General features: G+C 44.5%; 1 protein-coding gene and 1 long non-coding RNA gene across 2 annotated transcripts in view; one reads left to right on the forward strand and one right to left on the reverse strand.

Annotated features, from left to right (window-relative positions):
- Positions 1 to 1,115: 1,115 nt before the first annotated feature.
- LOC105488223 (uncharacterized) lies at positions 1,116 to 20,089 on the reverse strand. The gene is made up of 3 exons (XR_011608228.1): positions 19,945 to 20,089; positions 7,064 to 7,161; positions 1,116 to 1,429 (listed from the first exon to the last, which is right to left on the reverse strand). It is a non-coding gene; the product is annotated as an uncharacterized lncRNA (long non-coding RNA).
- LOC105488224 (ST8 alpha-N-acetyl-neuraminide alpha-2,8-sialyltransferase 6) overlaps positions 19,910 to 21,843 on the forward strand; it is a 71,525-nt gene continuing 69,591 nt past the window's right edge. Inside the window, exon 1 of the mRNA XM_071070426.1 lies at positions 19,910 to 20,213. The gene's annotated coding sequence lies outside the window, so the exon portion shown is untranslated. The remainder of the gene's footprint in view (positions 20,214 to 21,843) is intronic.

The raw sequence follows: 21,843 nt of genomic DNA on the forward strand, positions 1-21,843 counted from the left end.
TTGCCTTGTTTTGTTCTTTTAAAGAAGATTCTGCAACACTTTCTACAGGAGTTCCTAGGTATTGAACCTGATGCTTTCCTGAAAATGAGTATAAAGCATGAACATGTAAAAGTTGAGCTAAGATTTCCCATTGTAAGAGAATCTTCACCCTTAGATGAGTAAACTTATTTTAAAACTGTAGTTATGGTTCAAATAGTTAAGTATTTGTAAATTCTTTAATGTTACAGCACCTAATGGCCATCTCAAACACTCAAATTAGCATGGAGTCAACATTGAATACAGATAAAAGATATTTTCCCATTAAAATTCTTATTTCAGCTGGGCACTGTGGCTCACGCCTGTAATCCCAACACTTTGGGAGGCCAAGGCAGGCGGATCACCTGAGGTTAGGAGTTCGAGACCAGTCTAACCAATATGGAGAAACCCCATCTCTACTAAAAATACAAAAAAAAGAAAAGAAAACAAATTAGCCAGGCATGGTGGCACTTGCCTGTAATCCCAGCTACTTGGGAGGATGAGGCAGGAGAATCTCTTGAACCTGGAAGGCAGAGGTTGTGGTGAGCCAAGATCACGCCATTGCACTCCAGCCTGGGCAACAAGAGCGAAACTCTGTCTCAAAAAAAATAAAAATAAAAATAAAAAATAAAAAATAAAATTCTTATCTCAAAATTCACTTATTTGAGTTTTAGTGAAGATACATTTATTTATTCATTTATTTATTTTATCTTTTTTTTTTTTTTTGAGACAGAGTCTCGCTCTGTCGCCTAGGCTGGAGTGCAGTGGCACAATCGTGACTCACTGCAACCTCCGCCTCCCGGGTTCAAGCGATTCTCCTCCCTCAGTCTCCCAAGTAGCTGAGATTACAGACACCCCCATGTCCAGCTAATTTTTGTATTTTTAGTAGAGACAGGGTTTCACCATGTTGGCCAGGCTGATCTTGAACTCCTGACCTAAAGTGATCCACCCGCCTCAGCCTCCCAAAGTGCTGAGATTACAGGCGTGAGCCACTGTGCCAGGCCTGTGGAAATATTTAATTAGCAGAGAAATTTACTTATTTTTTTGGTTGGGAAAAAGAACTTGCTGATGGTGATTGCATAGCTGATATGGACACGTAGGCATGGATATAACTGACATTTAATGACATTTCCAGAACTCACATTCTTGGATTGGGTGTTTTCTCAGAAGCGACAGGGTTTCTTCAGTCGTCATCAAGTTTGCTTGCACAAACCCTATTCAAGGGTTGCATTTGTTGGGCTGGATCCAGAGCTCAGGCTGACTGGGGGCTTTGGCCATGATGGATCGGGGTGACTCTCTGATGCAGAGCTCCTGGGACACTGAACCATGCTGCTGAATCAGGAAAATAATTATGTTAAATGTTCCCAGTAACATAAGTCTCCTCTTCCATTATTTCCTTTGTTATGGTTTTTATCTGAAAATTGAAAACAAAATAGAACACTTATTGGTGACATGATGACTTAGCTCACTTTACTTTTGTAGCTTTCAAATGGACTCATTGCTTTTCCCACAAACCTTTCTGCCTATGAGACAGTCCCATGTTTCTTGTGTGTGAAGTCTTGCTCTAGACTATTATGAAAAAGACTTTCAGGGCAGAAGAACTTGATCCAGGTGACTTTTAAGAACTTGTTACTGAAAGTGAGACCCTTAGTCCAGTGGGATTGGCATTGTCTGGGAGCTCATAGATATGACACCAAACCAGGTACGTTCTGCCAGTACCACACAGTAAGGCAATCGCGGTGACAGTGGGTTTTGCAAAAGAGAAAAGATTCATTCACAGGGCAGCACAGCCAGGAGATGGGAGAACAGCTCTCAAATCTACCTCCTCAAGGATAGTGCTTAGGGATATTTAAGGAGTAAAGAATTAGGATGGTCTAAGGTGGGGGAAGATAATTGAGGGTGGGGGGAAATGAGGTAATTGGTGATCTCAGCAAGTGTAGTCTGGGCTCATGGCTCTTCCTAGGATACGTGGTCAGAAAATAGCAGTGTTAACATGATCTGAGGGTGGAGTTTTGGCCCTGTGATGGCAAATGTCACTTTTTGGACATCCATGCAGGTGCATTCGGAGGGTTGGTGGTCTCAGCTGGTTTTAACTGGATAGGGGCCGCCCCAAGTTCCCGAAAGACAACTTAAGCAATTGTTACTATGGTGACATATATGTCAGACTGTTATTTATAGGGAAGCTAGTGAAGGCTAAGTTACAGCATTTAGCAGCCTGCCTTTAAGCTACGTGGGTTTAAAAAATCAACAAGCAGCAAAAATCAACAAGGTGCAAGCAACTTAAAAGATTAGCCCTCAGTAGCAGGCGCAGTGGCTCACACCTGTAATCCCAACACTTTGGGAGGCCGAGGTAGGCGGATCACGTGAGATTGGGAGTTTGAGACCAGCCTGGCCAACATGGAGAAACCCCGTCTCTACTAAAAATACAAAAATTAGCCGGGTGTGGTGGCACATGCCTGTAATCCCAGCTACTCGGGAGGCTGAGGCAGGAGAATCACTTGAATCCGGGAGGCGGAGGTTTCGGTGAGCTGAGATCTCACCACTGCACTCCAGCCTAAGCAACAAGAGCAAAACTCCATCTCAAAAAAAAAAAAAAAGATTAGCCCTCGGTTTCAGAAATGTAGAATATTAGGGCCTACCCTGGATCTACTGAACCAGAATCTGCATTTTATTACATTTCTCAGGTGATTCATGGGCACACTGAGTTGAAGAAATGCTGCTTTAAGACGCCTGCCAAGACAATAACGACTGCCGCTGTATAGACTATGAATGGGAGAAAAAAGTAACTCCTCCTCAACCCTCATACGTTTGTACTTGGGACAGACTCACAAGAAAAGACAGATTAACAAGAGAAAAACAAGCAAGTGTATTAATGCATGCAGTGCACGTCCTGTGGGAGAAAAGTAACTCAAAGCAGTGGCTTTAGGAGTCTGGCTTATGTCGTATATTTGACAAAGAACAATAAATTTCAGAGAAGTGACAAGACAAAGGGAAAGCCATCCCAGGATTCTAGAAGTGGGAAAATGTAGGAAGGCAAATTTATGGGAAATGAACGGAGTGAAGTCCACTGGCAGAATCTCCTGGCTTTGTTGCCGAGCTGATAAAAGGTTGTAAAGGAGAATTTACATCCTGGCTTTAGGTGGGAAATAGGGGGAGGGTAGAAGACCTTTTGTCTTTGCAATTCTCTGCCCTGCTTTCAGGCAAACAGAAGGAAGGCAAAGAGCTTTTCTGAGTCCCTTCTTAATTGCCTTTAGCTCAAAAACCATTTATGTCAAAGAGGCATATTTTGAGGTGACACATTCTGGTTTCTTTAAACAAATACTCCTGAATACTGATTATTAAGCTGGGTCTCCACTCCAATGACTGTGCTAAGTGTTTTTATGCATTGTCTCGTACAGATTTTGCATCAAATTCATCAAAGAGAAGATTATTCTCATTTTGCACCTGAGGAAGCTGAAACCACAGAAGGGCTAAATAACTTTCTTCTATTTTTTTTTTTTTTTTGAAATGGAGTCTTGCTCTGTTGCCCAGGCTGGAGTACAATGGCATGATCCTGGCTCACTGCAACCTCCACCTCCCAGATTCAAGCAATTCTCCTGCCTCAGCCTCCTGAGTAGCTGGCACTACAGGTGCCCCCCACCACACCTGGCTAAGTTTTGTACTTTTATTAGAGATGGGGTTTTGCCATGTTGGCCAGCCTGGTCTTGAACTCCTGACCTTGTGATCTTCCTGCCTCGGCCTCCCAAAGTGCCGGGATTACAGGCATGAGCCACCACATCCAGCCAATAATTTGCTTAAGGTTAAGCATCTAGTGTGTATCAGAGCAGGAATTTGAATGATTATCCACTTGCCATCAAAGTTTATCCTCTTGGCCACTGTAATTTGTTTATTTCATTCAAAAAATGTTGTCAGCACCCTCATTTGAGGTGTTAAAAGACAATTTTCATATAAAGGTAAAACCATGTATTTCATACAGATATGAAATTGATCACTTTTTAAATATTTTATTATTTTTATTTTTTAGGCAGAGTCTCACTCTGTCACCCAGGAGTTCAGTGGTGTGATCGTGGCTCACTGCAGGCTTGAACTCCTGGGTTCAGGCAATCCTCCTATTGTTATGCCCAGACCGTTTATTCCACGAAGAAGACCACCAGAGTCCAGAGTCGAAGCTAAGCAGCAAGGATCTTTATTACAGGTTCGAACCTGGAACTTTCCCTCGCTCGTGAAACGAGACGGGCAGGAGAGCTCCCCCACTGAGCTCCGAGCAGTGTTATATAGTCTAAGAAAAGTGGGCATAGAGTTATTATACAAATCAGATATATGATTGGCTAGTGTTTGAACAAGGCGATTTGGCTAACTATGATTGGTTCCCGCCATTTCTGATATTTTGGTTCAAACTTTGAGGCGGGAGAGCAGGTTTATGGCAGCAAGAGTTTATCTTACTTAAACACGTCTTGTGACCTTGCCTCAGAACTTACAAAATCTCTGGTATGTGCAAAACAAAATCTCTGGTACGTGCAGAAAACCAGGTACTCACAGAACTTACGAAATCTCTGGTATGTGCAAAGATTAGAGAGCAGAACAAGGGTGTAGCGGGTGGGGGGCGGGTACACATCTATCTTTGTGTCCTTTCACTGTCTCAGCGTCTGGAGTAGCTGGGACTACAGGCATGAACTACCATGCCTGGCTATTTAAAAAAATTTTTTTTATAAAGATGAGTTCTTGAAATTTTGCTCAGGCTGCTTTCGAACTCCTGGGCTCAACCGTAAAGACTGAATTTAAATCATCAGTGAGAGAACTGGAAAGGTGTTATAACCAGTTCAAAGGAGAATCCACAGAATAGATACATTTACATGTATAGATCAGAACTATCGAGCTGAGTGTGTCAATGGAGGCAGAACTACCTTTTTGTTGTGGTGTGGGAGAGGGAGAGTTGCCTCTCCCCTGGACACAATTCATTTGCATGCCTATGGATAAGAATTATTTTGCATTGCTATCAGTTAGGCACAATTTATAGAATTGCAAAAGAGCTCTGTTAAAGAAGAAAGTATTCATGACACTTGTTAAAACAGTAAGGCAGAATGAGCAATCAACTTAGATAACTCAGTACCTTCAGAGCAGCCTAGAGTAAGAGAATATTGTTGGAAGTCGGTTAAAAAAGACAGAAACACTGCACTGTGGGTGAATTCCACCCTGACTCTACACTTTTAGGCTTGCTTCCCATAGCCAAGGACCTGTCACTTCTGGACCAGTGAAATGAGACACGGATGCTCATGTTGGCAACTTGTTTTCAATCTGTTTCTATTTTATTTTATCTCTACTTGCCTAAATACACCATTTCCTAGTTTGGGTCCTACTCTTGCACACTGAATTTGAAGTTTTCATAAATCTCCATATCAAACCTGTCCTTTTGATAACTCCCACTTCAGGCGACTCAGGTAAGCCAATACTTTCTGACTGCCCAAAGCACTCAATCACGCCGGAGCCAGGCCCATCTGTTTCCCCATTTGGGGTAATCTGCGGGGTGCAGGGAGACTGAAATTCAGAAGAAGTGAGTCTGTGAGGTTCATTCCTGTGAATCCTTCCCTTAACATTAGAGTGATGGGCAGAGATAGTGTTCACGGTGTAGGGAAAATTTTGTGCCACAATGGATAGGTTTGCACTGTTTGGATCACATACCTCTTTGACTTTTAGTTTTGTTGTTTTCTTGGGATAGAGTCTCACTTTGTCACCCAGGCTGGAGTGCAGTCGTGTGATCTCGGCTCACTGCAACCTCCACCTCCTGGGTTCAAGCAACTCTCCTGCCTCAGCCTCCCGAGTAGCTGGGATTACAGGTATGTGCCACCATGCCTGGCTAAGTTTTGTATTTTTAGTAGACACGGGGTTTCATCATGTTAACCAGGCTGGTCTCAAACTCTGACCTTAGGTAGTCAACCAACTTCAGCCTCCCAAAGTGCTGGGATTACAGGTATGAGCCACTGTACCTGGCCAGATCACACACCTCTGAGTTATCGGATTCTGATCCTGTGGGAGCTATTTGATAACTCCAAGTTGCAGTTAATTGATAGCAATGCAAAATAATTCTTGTCCATAAATATGCAAATTATGTCCTTCGTGGTAGAGGTCCTAATGACTCACCCTGCCCCTCACCCTGCCAGTTCTTTTATTGGCACATTCATCTTAATATTCTTGATCTGTAAAGGCGGTGGTGCTCTGCATTCTCCTTTGAACTGCTTCCCTCATTATGAGTAGAATAAACGCTTTCACATATATTCATTTTATATGTGCATGAGAGTTACAATTTTTTTTTTTTTTTTTTTTTTTTTTTTTTTTGAGACAGAATCTCCCTCAGTCATCCAGGCTGGAGTGCAGTGGTGCAATCAAAGCGTACTGCAGTCTCCACCTCTCAGGCTCAAGCAATCCTCCCACCTCAGCTTCCTGAGTAGCTGGGACCACAGGCACACACCCACCTCCACATCTGGCTAATTTTTAAATTGTATGTAGAGACAGGAGTCTCACTAAGTTACCCAGGTTGGTCTCAAACTCCTAGGCTCAAGACCCTCCCCTACCTCGGCCTCCCAACATGCTGGGATTACAGGTGTAAGCCACCACATCCGGCTGCTTTTACATTGTTGAAAACTATCTTTCAACTATGGTAGGAGGGCAAAATACATTATGGTAACTGACTCAGAAGCAGAGAACTAGCTAATTAATCTTCATTGAGGGTAACTGAAGGCAAATAAAAGCCAACTAAGCAGAGATTATTTGCAGACATTTTTGCAATTTTAAGCTGCCTGAAATGTTTGTGGATAAAATGAAGTTCTATGAAGTCATTTTAGGAAAAGTTCCTCTATTTGAATTAAATGGCATTCACCAAAGCACAGAATCATGGTTTCTTGAAATTAATATGATTACAGAAGATAGCCGGCTTTCATTCTGCAAGCTTAGATGGTAATTGTGTGTTTACTTGTCTGTCATCCCCACCCGGCTGTTTGCTTCAAGGCAGCAAAGAAACTGTCTTGTACCTTGTTTTATCTCCAGAACTTACCATTCTCTGGCACAGATATCTGGTGAATGATGAAATTAAAAGGCAGCCAGAATCTGCCCCTCATCTTTGTAGGCACCATAACTTGATTTTGTCAGTTCCTGAGATAATGGACATACGAAGGCAGACTTTTGTTAGCCAGATTCATACAAGATGATTTATAAACCAGAATATTAATTTGTTAATTAAAAAGAGTACTCAAACCATGCAGTAGACTTAGGATGCTTGCCTTTCTCCCTCAGGAAAACTACGTGGTGTATGTGTGTTGGGGGGGGGGGGGCGGTGGCTACATTATAATTAGAAGTTTGCTTAATGAGCTGGAAGTTGGAACACAGGCAATGACTGTGGCCTCTGTCCCAGGGGCAGGTCAGCCTGTTACATCCCACTACAGTGTTCAGGATGCTGGTGGCTAGGATGCTCTCCTGGCTCCTCATCCCTGGAATGAGGACATAGTGTTTCTAAGTATACAGAAAGAATCTTGTAACTAGTTGGGCTTTCTGTTCTTTGATAATATTCCCTGTCTATTAAAGCATTCTTTCTTCAGAGAGTAACATTGATTTGGTTTTAAGTGTTACATTTAAATTCACAATCCTGTTTTAGCTCCTGTATGGTCACTGTAAATAGAATTTGGGATATTCTTGAAACTCCTTTGTCACCCATATGGAGATTATTCTTTGGGATGTTTTACTTGGCCAGGGGACTGATTGCATGATTGTATTAATTATGAGTCATATGCAGAGGGTGACATCAATTCTATGTTTTAGAGGTCTTTGTGGATGATTGGTAAGCACTTCTGGCATTATTTTATAGGGATTGAATAGTTTGTTTCCTTCAAGAGGCATTCTTCACATTATCAGAGTCTTAATTTTTTTTTTTTTTTTTTTCCTTAAGATGGAGTCTTGCTTGCTCTGCCGCCCAGGCTGGAGTACAGTGGTGCAATCTCAGCTCACTGCAACCTCTGCCTCCCAGGTTCAGGCAATTCTCCTGCCTCAGCCTCCTGAGTAGCTGGGATTACAGGCATGTGCCACCACGCCTAGCTAATTTTTGTATTTTCAGTAGAGACGGGATTTCGCCATGTTGACCAGCCAGCACTTGAACTCCTGACCTCAGGTGATCCACCCGCCTCGGCCTCCCAAAGTGTGGGATTACAGGCGTGAGCCACCATGCCCGGCCCAGAGTCTTAATTTTTCTTACCTGGTAGTAGCCATTGTAGTCTTTTAAGTTTTTGGCTATTCTGTGGAATCTTGTCAGCGGGGCTTGTAAAGTGATGACTTTCAACTCAAGAATGACTTATACAGATATAATTTTTTATAGCACATCAACCATATGTGGATAACAGCGATAGCAGAACTGCTTGTTTTTGTGTATCTTTTCTTTCCAACCTTATTAAAGATTCCCCCCTCCAACATACTGAAGTGATGAAAACATGCCTAAAGTCTTTGTTGCCAGTACCAAACAAACAAATTCTGTAATCCAATAATAAAAGCAGCCAGAAGCCATCACGTAAGACTGGAAGGAATTAAAAAAGGGAAATGTGCACCAATTAATGGTTAACAAATACAGGCAGGGGTCAGGCGGGGGATGGTTTTGCATGCCCAGTTAATAAGGAGTACAGAGCACATCTCAAGAGTGATGGGGATGGAAGGTCTTTGAGCAGGGAAGTGATGTGATCAAAAGTGCACAGGAGGCCGGGCGCGGTGGCTCATGCCTGTAATCCCAGCACTTTGGGAGGCCAAGGCGGGCAGATCACTTGAGGTCAGGAGTTGGAGACCAGCCTGGCCAACATGGTGAAATCCCGTCTCTGCTAAAAATACAAAAATTAGCCGGACTTGGTGGCAGGCGCCTGTAATCCCAGCTACTCAGGGGGCTGAGGCAGGAGAATTGCTTGAACCCGGGAGGCAGAGGTTGCATTGAGCCGAGAATGTGCCATTTAACTCCAGCCTGGGGGACAAGAGCGAGACTTCGTCTGAAAAAAAAAAATGTGCACACAAGACAACCTACCGTGGAGGAAACGAGGATGGAGCTGAAGGGGAAAGAGGTTGGCAGAGATGTTTAGAGGAAGCCAGCAGGCTAAGACACGAAACATAGAGGCAGTGTATGAGGGAACACCGGTAAACTGAATACTAGCCACTTACTTTAAATTCACATCAGAAAAAGAAGACTCATAAGAAACACCCACTCTTATGCACTGGTCCAAGAAAGAACCTGTGAAAGGACCCTGAAGAGTAGTCAGAGGTCAAAGGACAAGAAGAGAGGACTGTGGTGGAAGCCAGGTACTGAGTGAGTTGTTAGCGGTTCACATACCCTCAGGGGTCAAGTGGCAAATGTTGAAAGAGCTCTTGGACTTGGTGATGCTTTCCAACAATGGTTTAGTGGATTTGCAGGTAAAGAAAAGGGACAAGAGTTGGTTGCACTCTGAATGAAAGGTAAGGCAGTAGATGAAGGAGCATAGCAGAATGGATGATTTTGTTTGTTTTTCATTTTGAGATGGAATTGAGCTGGGAAAGGAGACCGTGGTAGGGAGAAGGGATTCAGGAGAAACAAAAATCAAGGGATGGGCTGGATCTCGGAGGAGATAGAGGGATGTGATGGCAGGTGGATTATTCTTTTGTGAGAGGGGAGATATTTCTTTCTCTGAGATGGAAAGTCAGGATGGTTTGTACTTACAGGCCAATGCTCACCCACCTGCATCCTGTTTCTCTGAAAAAGGAGCACAGTTAAATGAGAAGTTAGGAGTCCAGAGAACAGGCAGACAATAGGAAACAGTGGATGCCTAGTATAGCCGTGGAGGGAACTGGGCATGTAATGGAATTGCCAAGGTATATAAAAGGCCCTGCAAATTGGACACCATGAATTTACCAAGGCACCAACCCACCTGCATGAGTTTTTTTTCCAGTACTCCTCATGCGTCAGGTATAGGAATATAGGATACCAGGGGCTGTATTGCTTCGTTATTGCAGATTTGCCAGGTGACAAGATGTCAATGGATCAGGGAATTGAGAGGGCTGTCAAGATGTGACAAATACTACAAGTGGGCAGAAAAATAATCTTGCACAGTGACATGTGAGCGGATTGTGATCTTCTAATGGAGCAATTAGAGAAGCATTGGCAGAACAGTTAGAGCCATCTCTGTGCATGGGTCGGAGGCTTCTCATGCTAAGCTGACTACAGAGTTCTAGCAGAACACCATGAGGGTAGTAGCCATGGTCTCTCCCATGACTTGTCTCTTTGGGGGCAAGCTCAACTGTAGAGTTTGGCAGTTCTGATGTGAACAGGTCCTTTTTTTCTGTTTCAGCTAATTCTGGTAAGAAGGTTTTGTTTGTTTGTTTTTTATTTTTTTGTGTGTGGTTTTTGTTTTTTTGTTTTTTTTTTTTTGAGTTTCGCTCTTGTTGCCCAGGCTGGAGTGCAATGGCGCCATCTTGGCTCACTGCAACCTCTGCCTCCCAGGTTCAAGTGATTCTCCTGCCTCAGCCTCCCGAGTAGCTGGGATTACAGGCACACACCACCACTCCCGGCTAATTTTTTATTTTTAGTAGAGATGGGGTTTCTCCATGTTGGTCAGGCTGGTCTTGAACTCCCGACATCAGATGATCTGCCCACCTTGGCCTCCCAAAGTGCTGGGATTACAGGCATGAACCACTGTGCCTGGCAAGTTTTTAAGAAGTGCTTTCAACAGAAAATTGGAATAAAATTTAAAAACTTTTTTTTAGTCTCAGAATTGACAGAAACAGAATTCATACTTAGAGCCTGCAAGAATCTGGTCCCAGGGTTTTTGTTCTTAGAGTTTGCTTGGCAACCCTACTGAATCCTATTCTTTTTCTCTCCCTAGACTCAACTGCTCAGACTTCTAACTTGGTTAGTTTTAGGTGGGTCCTTCTCCATTCATATCCTGGCCTTCTACCTGGAAAGGAGCTCTCCTGCAGCAAGATGTGATATGATGCCCAGTGTATTAGTTAATTTTAATGCTGCTGATAAAGATATACCCGAGACTGGGTAATTCATGAAGAAAAAGAGATTTAATGGACTCACAGTTCCACGTGGATGGGGAGGCCTCACAATCATGGCAGAAGGCGAAAGGCATGTCTTACATGGTGGTAGACAAGAGAGAGAATGAGAATCAACTGAATGGGGTTTCCCCTTATAAAACCATCAGACTTATTCACTACCATGAGAACGGTATGGAGGAAACTGCCCCCATGATTCAATTATCTCCAACAGGGTCCTTCCCACAACACGTGGGAATTGTGAAAGTTATAATTCAAGATGAGATTTGGGTGGGGACACAGTCAAACCATATCACCCAGTAATCCTTCCTGGGCTTACGCATCAACCCACGCTTGTCTTGCAGCCATCTCTTGTGCCACCATGTTGTTTCTGGTTCAGAGTCTTTGCAATTTCTACTTTCACCTTGATCAATTTCTCTCAATCCCCTATGACTTGTCTAAGAGATGTCCCCAAATCAGTTTTTAAAAAGGATTCAACCCAATGTCTTTGCTTGTGGTGTGCACCAACCTCTTAGATGGGATCTGCTCACAGCTAGTGTCCTCTCTCATCCCAGAATTGAGAAGGTCTCTTTTTGGAGCAAGTTTGAACGACATTAGATGAAAAAAGGAAGAAAACTCTGAAGACTCTTGAAATGAAAAGGAGGGGACAGGGAAGGTATAGAGGCAAAGATAACTAAAAGGGCTTCCCTGTCTGTACCTTTCATTACTGGGTGACTTCTTACCAGTGTGAGATGCTCCCTACCTCTATGGCAATAACAATGACTGATTTGAGAAAATAATGCGATAATGACTTTGAGAGAATAAGAACACAATTATTTACTGACTTCTACTTGTCAGGTGTTTTTATATACATCCCCATTAAATTCCTAAAATTCCTTTATTGGGTTAGGCCTTTTTTTTTTGTTTTTAAAGGCAATCCCAAAGTTCGAAAGCCCAAGTCACAGAGTGGAGTCCAGATTCAGAGACTGGCCTTGCTGACTCCAAAGACCCCGTTTGGTTCCCAGGACTTCATTCTGTCACCTCCACTTCTACCCCAGATCCTCTCATTTGTTTCCATGTATCTTCTGTGATTTTAGTTTGCCCAACTAAACCCGTTCTGAGTTTTTATTTTAAAAGATAATCTATCTGATTTAAGAAGAGGCATAGGAGACGCAATCCTATTGGTGCCTACCAGTCACAGTTTCACAATTCAGTACTGCAATGCCATCATAATTCGAAGCATTGCTGGCTTGGTAATTCACTTCATGAACGGTCCTGCCTGCATAAAATACATGGCAAATGGGAAATAAACAAATCCTTGGACAGTATGATAATACATTCAGAAAACACAGAGGGTGATGCGTGGAGACTGAACTAGAGGGAGGTGAGAAGGAGGTGGCGGGGGAGATAAATCCTATCAGGATTAAAAGGGACTTTTGTGAGCCCATGTGTACTCTGCAGGCAGTGTTTTTAGAAAGCATTTCTGAGAAATATTGGAGAATTAATTACAAATCTGTCTTGTTTATTTCTTTATGCCTTCCTATCCCTCACTTCCCACATCCAATCTTCTATGAAGTCCTGTCAGTCTTGCCTCTAGAATGGATCTCAAATCTGTCCACTTCTCTTCCCCCTGATGGACACAAGTGTGGTGAAGTCTCCAGTCACACCTGTGTCAGATCTCCTCCCTGGGGACACAGGAGGGTGGCTCATTTCTGACTCCCAGGTTGCAATCAGGTGGGGCATGTGACCAGCTCTGGCTAATGATGCATTGTAATTCTGGCTCAAACATTTGGATACAGGGCAAGACCTTCCAGCATGTTCTTCTCCTGCCATATCAATAATGGAAGCAGGTTATTGAAATGAAGGTGCCATAAGACTGAAGCAATTTGGATCGCTGTATTAGTCAGAGTTCTCCACAAAAACAGAAGCAATAGAGAGATAGCAAAAGATGTATTACGAGGGATTAACTCCCATAATTAGGGGAGGCTGAGAAGTCCCAGGACCTGCCTTCTCCAAGCTGGAGCCCCAGGAAAGCCAGTGGTGTAGTTCAGTCTAAGCCCAAAGGCTGAGGAGACTTTGATAGAAACCAGGGGGCCAACAGTTTAAGTCCCAGTCTGAATATGAAGGCCCTAGAACCAGGAGCACCGATGTCCAAGGGCAAGAGAAAATGACGTCCCAGCTTGAGAGTGAACTCACCCTTCCCCTACTTTTTTGTTCTATCCAAGTGCTCAGCAGATTGGATGCTGCCACCCACGTTGGTGAGGGCAGCCTTTACTCCATCTACTGATTCAAATGCTCATCTGTTCCAGAAATACCTTCACAGCCACACCCAGAAATCATGTTTTACCAGTTATCTGGGCACCCCTTTGCCCAGTGAAGTTGACACAGAAAATGAACCATCACAAGTCCTAAACCACATGAAGCACAGCTGCCCTAGACGGGCCTCCAGACATACACTGGGCATTTCATGGGCAAGAAACAAACCTTTGTTTTGTAAGCAACTGAGAGCTTGACGTTGTTTGTTATCACATCATAGTCTATTCTATCCTGATAAGTAAAAGGAGTTGCCATCATCTCTCTCTCGTGGAGTCCTGCAGAAACCTCCTAACTTTTTCACTTCCTCTCTTGCCCCATTTCTCCTCATTTCTCTGCAATCACCCCATGGCTCTTCAGCCTTGAATCCCATTATCTTTTCAGTTCCTCAGATAATCCAGACTGCTCCCCATTTTGGAACCACTGCACATTTATTTTTTTGAGACAGGGTCTTACTCTGTCACCCAGGCTGCAATGCACTGGCCCAATCATGGCTCATTGCAGCCTTGGACTCCTGGGCTCAAGTGATTCACCTGCCTCAGCTCCCCAAAGTGCTGGGACTAGAGGTGTGAGCCACTGTGCCTGGCCTGCACACATGGTTTCCTCTGCCTTGAATGCACTACCCACTTGGTTTGGATCATCCTTGGGTGTCTCCACCTAAATGACAATCCCTTGGAGCCCTCCTCTGACCCCTCAGTGTGAGTAGAGACCTACTCTTCTGAGCCACCTACTCTGGTTCAACCATAACCAATCACAGTTCATAATTCCATATTCATTTGTGTGGTTATTTGTTGATTGATATCTTTTTCCTTAATCAGACTGTAAGCTCCATTAGGGAATGAGACCATGTCTATTTTCTCTTCCTCTCTGTCCTAAATAACCTGTGTGTGGGCCCAACCCATATTAGGCTATCAACGAATACCTTGAGGATGATGAAATAAATGCATTAACAGCAAGTTAGGGTTGCGCATATATATATATATATATATATATATATATTTTTTTTTTTTTTTTTTTTTAGACAGAGTCTCACTCTGTTGCCCAGGCTGGAATGCAGTGGCACAAACTCGGCTCACTGCAAGCTCCACCTCCTGGCTTCACACCATTCTCCTGCCCCAGCCTCCCGAGTAGCTGGGATTACAGGGGCCCACCACCATGCCCGGCTAATTTTTTTTGTATTTTTAGTAGAGACAGGGTTTCGCCGTGTTCGCCAGGATGGTCTCGATCTCCTGACCTCATGATCTGCCCGCCTTGGCCTCCCAAAGTGCTGGGATTACAGGCGTGAGCCACTGCACCTGGCCGCATATGTATTTTGAAAGAGATAGTTGATTTTTGTTGAGCACTTACTATATGTGATGCATGTTACAAGTGGTTTACATTGTTTTCTTAGCATATATATATATCATGGCAATACCACTATGAGGTAAGCACAGTTATCCTTGATTTAGAAATATGGAAGTCTGTGCCTGGAGTGGGTTAAATAACATGCCTATGTCCATGAGGCTCATTAGGCAGGCTAACTTTGTAACCCATGTCCTTAACCTGACTGGATTTTTTTTTTTCCACCTCCAGTTTTCAAAGTTTATAAAACAAATAGCACCAGGCCAGTATATTGCAGCTATCAGAATAATGAAAGGCCAGATTTGTGTTCATTGTGGAGAGAGTTAATGATCTCCTATGTCTGCACGTTTTCTACCAAAGAAAACATCTTTTAAAAATAAACGCGGGCCGGGCGCGGTGGCTCAAGCCTGTAATCCCAGCACTTTGGGAGGCCGAGACGGGCGGATCACGAGGTCAGGAGATGGAGACCATCCTGGCGAACACGGTGAAACCCCGTCTCTACTAAAAAAAATACAAAAAACTAGCCGGGCGAGGCGGCGGGCGCCTGCAGTCCCAGCTACTCTGGAGGCTGAGGCAGGAGAATGGCGTGAACCCGGGAGGCGGAGCTTGCAGTGAGCTGAGATCGCGCCACTGCACTCCAGCCTGGGCGACAGAGCGAGACTCCGTCTCAAAAAAAACAAAAAAAAAATAAAAATAAATAAACGCGGCTGGGCATGGTGACTCACACCTGTAATCCCAGCACTTTGGGAGGCCGAGACAGGTGGATCACGAGGTCAGGATATCAAGACCATCCTGGGTAACATGGTGAAACCCCGTTTCTACTAAAAAAATACAAATAATTAGCCGGATGTGGTGGCGGGCGCCTGTAGTCCCAGTTACTCGGGAAGCTGAGGCAGCAGAATGGCGTGAACTGGGAGGTGGAGCTCGCAGTGAGCTGAGATGCACCACTGCACTCCAGCCTAGGGGACAGAGTGAGATTCCCTCTCAAAAATAAATAAATAAAAATAAAGCAAAATAAATGCAGTGATTAAAACTATTAAATAACTTGTTCATTGTAAATACTAACCTCAGAATATGAAAACCTGCCAGTATAAAGTCCTCAAAGGAGGGGGCACGATGGCTCATGCCTGTAATCGCAACACTTTGGGAGGCCAATGCCGGTGGATCACCTAAGGTCGAGAGTTCGAGACCAATCTGACCAATAGGGAGAAACTGCATCTCTACTAAAAATACAACATTAGTGGGGCACGGTGGCAGGTGCCTGTAATCCCAGCTACTGGGGAGGCTGACGCAGGAGAATCGCTTGAACCAGCGAGGCGGAGGTTGCGGTAAGCTGAGATCGTGCCATTGCACGCCAGCCTGGGCAACAAGAGCAAAACTCCATCTCAAAAAAAAAAAAAAGTCCTCAAAATGGAGTTCTTTTATGTTTGACTTTAGAGCATAAGTTTTTTTTTTTTTTCTTTTTTTCATTTAGACCCATCAGAGGTGAAAATATTAATTTCGTTTTCCATGGAGAAATCCAATAAAGGAGTAAAAATCAGACTTCATTTGGACACACTTTATCAAGTAAATCTGATTTTTGTTAACAATATCTTATAAGCTCTCATTTTAAATCAATCTTTTTAAAAATCTCTTTCATGAAACAGCACATATCTGAATGAGAAGTCGCTCCAACTGACGGAGAAATGCAAAAATCTGCAATATGGCATTGAGTCTTTCGCTAACAAAACAAAAGGGTAAGTTCTACTCTTCACATTTAATTTCCTTTTACAATAAGGGTTTTATATTCAGAATGTTTGACAGTATCTCTGAAGTCATTTGGAATATGAGACTGTGTTCACTCTCAGGCTTACCATTGGGCTCTGAAGGTCCTGTTAATGAGCAGGATGGACCAGGGGCCAAACAGTGTGCACCAGGGTCAGACCCTGGCAGTGAGACTCAACTTATCTGTCCCTGGATCCGCATTTGTTAAAAATACCATGTAGGAGCCAGGTGCGGTGGCTTATGGCTGTAATCCCAGTGCTTTGGGAGGCAGAGGCTAGAGGATTGCTTGAGGCCAGAAGTTTGAGATCAGGCTTAGCAACATAGCAAGACCCCCATCGCTACAAAAAATAATTAAAATTGGGTGGCATGTGCCTGTAATCCCAGCTACTCAAGAGGCTGAGGCAGGAGGATGGTTTGAACCCAGGAGTTCAAGATTGTAGTGAGCTATGATGGCACCACTATATTCCAGCCCAGGGGACAGAGCAAGACCCTGACTCTGAAACTAATTTTTAAAATTAGCTGAGTGTGGTGGCTCGGGTCTGTGGTTTCAGCTATTCAGGAGGTTGAGGAAGGAGAACTGCCTGAGCCCAGGAGTTCAAGGCTGCAGTGAGCAATGATTGCACCACTTCGTCCAACCTGGGTGACAGACCAAGACCCTGTCTCTAAAATCAACCAAAAAAGCCCTCAAAACACCATGTAGTTTTACTGGCTAAACTTTTATAGGCCCTCAATCCTTTCTGAGAACCTGATATGTATTCTGAACGCTATCCTAGAGAAATACACACTGGAACAAAACTGTGCTTACAGTTTCAGCAGGTAAACGATTTACCCCCAGTCTCAGCTGTGACACCCCCTCAGCTTCCCCAGCGCTGCTTACAATCCTGGATTTTAGAGGGTTTGCTACATCATCTCCTTCAAAAAAAGGAAATCCAAGTGCTCCATGCCTCATCTACATGGAAGAGGCACTGGTGGCCTGAGACTCTGATGTGAGAAGTTCCTGGAAGGTGCCCAGTCCAATGGTGCTGGACAAAGGATGTGTGTGTGTTGGGCAGGGACACAAGGTTATGCCTGTAACCTCCCTGAAAGGAAGTAATCCAAGTTTCCTCTTGCTTTATGCTTGCCTGACATTTGAAGACGGTTCAGGATAATGTAAATGCCCAGTGGGTTTACCTTGCCCACTGCCTAGACAGAACCGATTTATCAAGACAGGGGAATTGCAATGGAGAAAGAGTAATTCATGCAGAGCTCACTGTGTGGGAGACCGGGGTTTTATTATTCAAATCAGTCTCCCTGGGCGTTTGTTAGGGGATCAGAGTTTTTAGAGATAATTTGGAGGGTAGGCGCTTGGGAAGTGGGGAGTGCTGATGGTCAGGTTGGAGATGGAATCACAGGGAGTTGAAGTGAGTTTTTCTTGCCATCTTCTGTTCCTGGGTGGGATGGCAGAACTGGCTGAGCCAGATTACTCGTCTGGGGGTGTCAGCTGATCCATCCAGTGTAGGGTCTAAAAAATATCTCAAGTACTGATGTTAGGTTTTACAATAGTGATGGTATCCCCAGGAGTAATATGGGGAGGTTCAGACTCTTGGAGCCAGAGGCCATATGACCCCTAAACTGTAATTTCTAATCTTGTAGCTAATTTGTTAGTCCAGCAAAGGCAGACTGGTCCCCTGGCAGAAAGGGGTTCTTTCAGGAAAGGGCAATTATCAATTTTGTTTCAGAGTCAAACCACGAACTGAATTCCTTCCCAATGTTAGTTCAGCCTACGCCCAGGAATAAACAAGGACAGCTTAAAGATTAGAAGCAAGATGGAGTCAGTTAGGTCTGATTTCTTTCATGTCATAATTTCCTCAGTTATCATTTTCAAAGATGGTTTCAGTAAGAGGTATTGCTGATTTCCACATGCCAGTCCTGTACAAGGAAGACCCAGTGAGTGGTCTTCCTGCCTTCATGTTTTTCACTTTCTCTTCCTATATCATAATTAAGGAATCTTTCTCATCTCTATATCATAATAATAATGATTCTCTTTCTCTCAGTCTCTCACACACACCTCTTCTTTTAAATGTTAGAAATAGAGTTTATGGGGGGAAGGAGTAAAGCCACTGCCTCTAATCCATTCCTTCCCTTACCTGGGGGTGTTGGAGGTTGACCTGGGGATAAAGAAACCAAAGTAGGTAAACTGGTTTAACCGGTTTCTCCACTGAGCCTCTGGGTAAATAGACAATGGTATTTGTTTAAAGGAAGAGACACATCCATTGAGTGTCCCTAGCAGGCTGATCTCTGGCTGAGGTCCTGCTTAAAGTTAATGGGATCCAGGATCCAGGAGGCAGGACTCCCTGGAGCATGGCTCAAAGGCTGTGGAACTCTCTGGGTCTAAAAGAGAAACCGTTTAACAATTTAAACCTTCCTGCTGTGTGAGGAAGCCCATGGACTTCACCTAGAAACCTCACCTACTATCCTGGGCCATGTGCAATGTGGGAAGACAGGACTGGGGTGTCCACCCTTGATGTCCCATGCCTGTCTCTGCTATGTCTGAGCCTGTTGACGCAACTGGAAATTATGTTTTACCAGCTATCTGGGCATGCCTGAGCCCAGTCAAGTTAACACAGAAAATGAACCATCATTACAAGCCTTAAACTATATGCAGCACAGCTGTCCTAGACGGCCCTCCAGATATACAGTGGGCATTTCATGGACAAGAAATAAACCTTTGTTTTGTAAAGCAATTGACAGCTTGGCGTTATTATCATGTCATAGTCTATTCTATCCTGGTAAGTAAAAGGAGTTGCCATCTCTCTCCTAGTGTTCAGCAGAAATCTCTTAACTTTTTCACTTCCCCTTTATCCCCATTTCCCCTCATTTCTCTGCAGATCCTTGAAATTATTAGGAAAGCCTGATATTGGCTAAGATCTCTGATTTGAGTTAATCGATTTGACAGCAGTCCAATCCTATATGTTAGCTCCGTTTCTCATAAAATGATAGCTCTATTAAAATCCTTGTTTTCTGGGACGGGCGCAGTGGCTCACACCTGTAATCCTAACACTTTGGGAGGCTGAGGCGGATGGATCACCTGAGGTGGGGAGTTGGAGAAACTCCGAACTCCCCTGACCAACATGGAGAAACCCCGCCTCTACTAAAATACAAAATTAGCCGGGCGTGATGACGCAGCCTGTAGTCCCAGCTTCTCGGGAGGCTGAGGCAGGAGAATCGCTTCAACCCGGGAGGCAGAGGCTGCAGTGAGCCAAGATCACGCCATCGCACTCCAGCCTGGGCAACAAGAGGGAAATTCGTCTCAAAAACAAAAAAAAAAAATTGTTTTCTTTTCCTTAAATTCCAACTAGCGGGCCTTAAGCTTGCGAGGGGAATGCACGGTGCTGTGTGTCTTCCACTGGCCCCACTCAATCCACTTTCACCCTCACAGCTTTTCATCCCCAGTTTCATCTCTGCCTGACTTTTCCCAAGGAGGCTGACTTACATGGAACTCACCAATAGGTTCTGGACTCTTTTGCCATCCGGTTTTTCTTTGGATTTGACCAAGGAGGAGCATGGAAAGAGATCAGAAAAAGGGAGGCCAAAGACTTTCCCCGGAACCTTGAAGCTGGGTGGGGGGATGAATAACTCCTCCCTACTCAGGCCCAGTCCCAAGGCGCAAAGCCACTTACGTCATCAGCGTGCGTCAGCAAAATAGCAGAAGCAGGAAGACAGGTGGCCTGAAGACCAAGAGAGAGGCGGACCGGGTACTACGTAGCAGTTAGGTCAGTCTGAGACACTTCCTGTTTATAGGAGACTATAAACCCCTGCCCTGTCCTCATTTGGGGCTGATGCCGTTTTAGGCCTCAGCCCGTCTGCCCTCAGGCTCTCATTAAAACAGCTTGTTGCTCCACACTGCCTTGTGTTGTTGGCCCGCTCTCGCGGTTCAAACCAATACAAGAGCCTTGCAGGAGGAAGGAGAAGAAGCTGTTTTTGGTGTCATTGCAGGTTAACTACATGCTTTTCTCTTTTCTTGGAGACAGAGTCTCACTCTGTCACCCAGGCTGGAGTGCAGTGGCATGACACTGACTCACTGCAACCTCGGCCTCCTGGTTCAAGCAATTCTCCTGCCTCAGTCTGACCAGTAGCTGGGACTACAGGCACGCGAAACCATGCCTGGCTAATTTTTGTGGTATTAGTAGAGGCAGGGTTTCACCATATTGGCCAGGCTTCTGACCTTGTGATCGAACTCGTGACCTTATGATCTGCCCGACTCAGCCTCCCAGAGTGGTGGGATTACAGGTGTGAGCCACCGTGCCCGGCCCTGTGTGTGTGTGAGAGAGAGTCTCATTCCGTTGCCCAGGCTGGACTGCAGTGGCGTGAACACAGCTCACTGCAGCCTTGACCTCCTGTACTCAAGCGATCCTCCTGCCTGAGCTTCCTGAATAGCCAGGAACACAGGTGCGTGCCACCATGGCTGGCTAATTTTTATTTTTTGTAGAGACGGGGTCTTTCTGCATTGCCCAGGTTGGTCTCAAACTCCTGGGTGCACGTGATCCTCCTGTCTTGGTCTCCCAAAGTGTTGTGTTTACAGGCACATGAACCCAGAAAATCTGAGACAGGTCTCAGTTAATTTAGAAAGTTTGTTTTGCCAAGATTGAGGATGCGCCTGTGACACAGTCTCAGGAAGTCCTGATAACATGTGCCCGAAGTAGTTGGGGCACAGCCTGGTTTTATACATGTTAGGGAGACATGAGAGCTCTGTCAGGCCTCTGAGCCCAAGCCTGCACTTACACATCATATAGTCTGAGGCAACTGAAGAACCACAAAAAGAAGTGAAAATGGCCAGTTCCTGATGACATTATCTTGTGACATTCCGTCTCCTGGACAATAAGTGTCCGGAACTCTCCGCCGAGCACCTTGTGACCCCCGCCCCTGCCTACAAGAGAACAACCCCCTTTAACTGTAATTTTCTACCACCTACCCAAATCCTATAAAACTGCCCCACCCCGATCTCCCTCCTTTTTCCGACTCAAGACTCACTCCGCCTGCACCCAGGTGATTAAAAAGCTTTATTGCTCACACAAAGCCTGTTTGGTGGTCTCTTCACAGGGAGGTGCGTGACAACAATCATTATATGTAAGAAGTAAGTTGGTTTGATCTGGAAAGGGGGTGACAACTTGAAGTAAAGGCAGGAAGACTGAAGTGTAGGGGGGAACTTCCAGGGCACAAATAGGTGAGACACAAATGATTGCATTCTTTTGAGTTTCTGATGAGTCTTTCCAAAGAAAGCCATCAGATATGCATCTATCTTAGTGAGGGGAGGGATAACTTGGAATAGAATGGGAGGCAGGTTTGCCCTAAGCAGTTTCCAGCTTGAGTTTTCCTTAGTGATTTTGGGGGCCCAAGATATTT

The sequence above is a fragment of the Macaca nemestrina genome, chromosome 9 (genome assembly GCF_043159975.1).
Source record: "Macaca nemestrina isolate mMacNem1 chromosome 9, mMacNem.hap1, whole genome shotgun sequence".
NCBI lineage: Eukaryota > Metazoa > Chordata > Mammalia > Primates > Cercopithecidae > Macaca > Macaca nemestrina.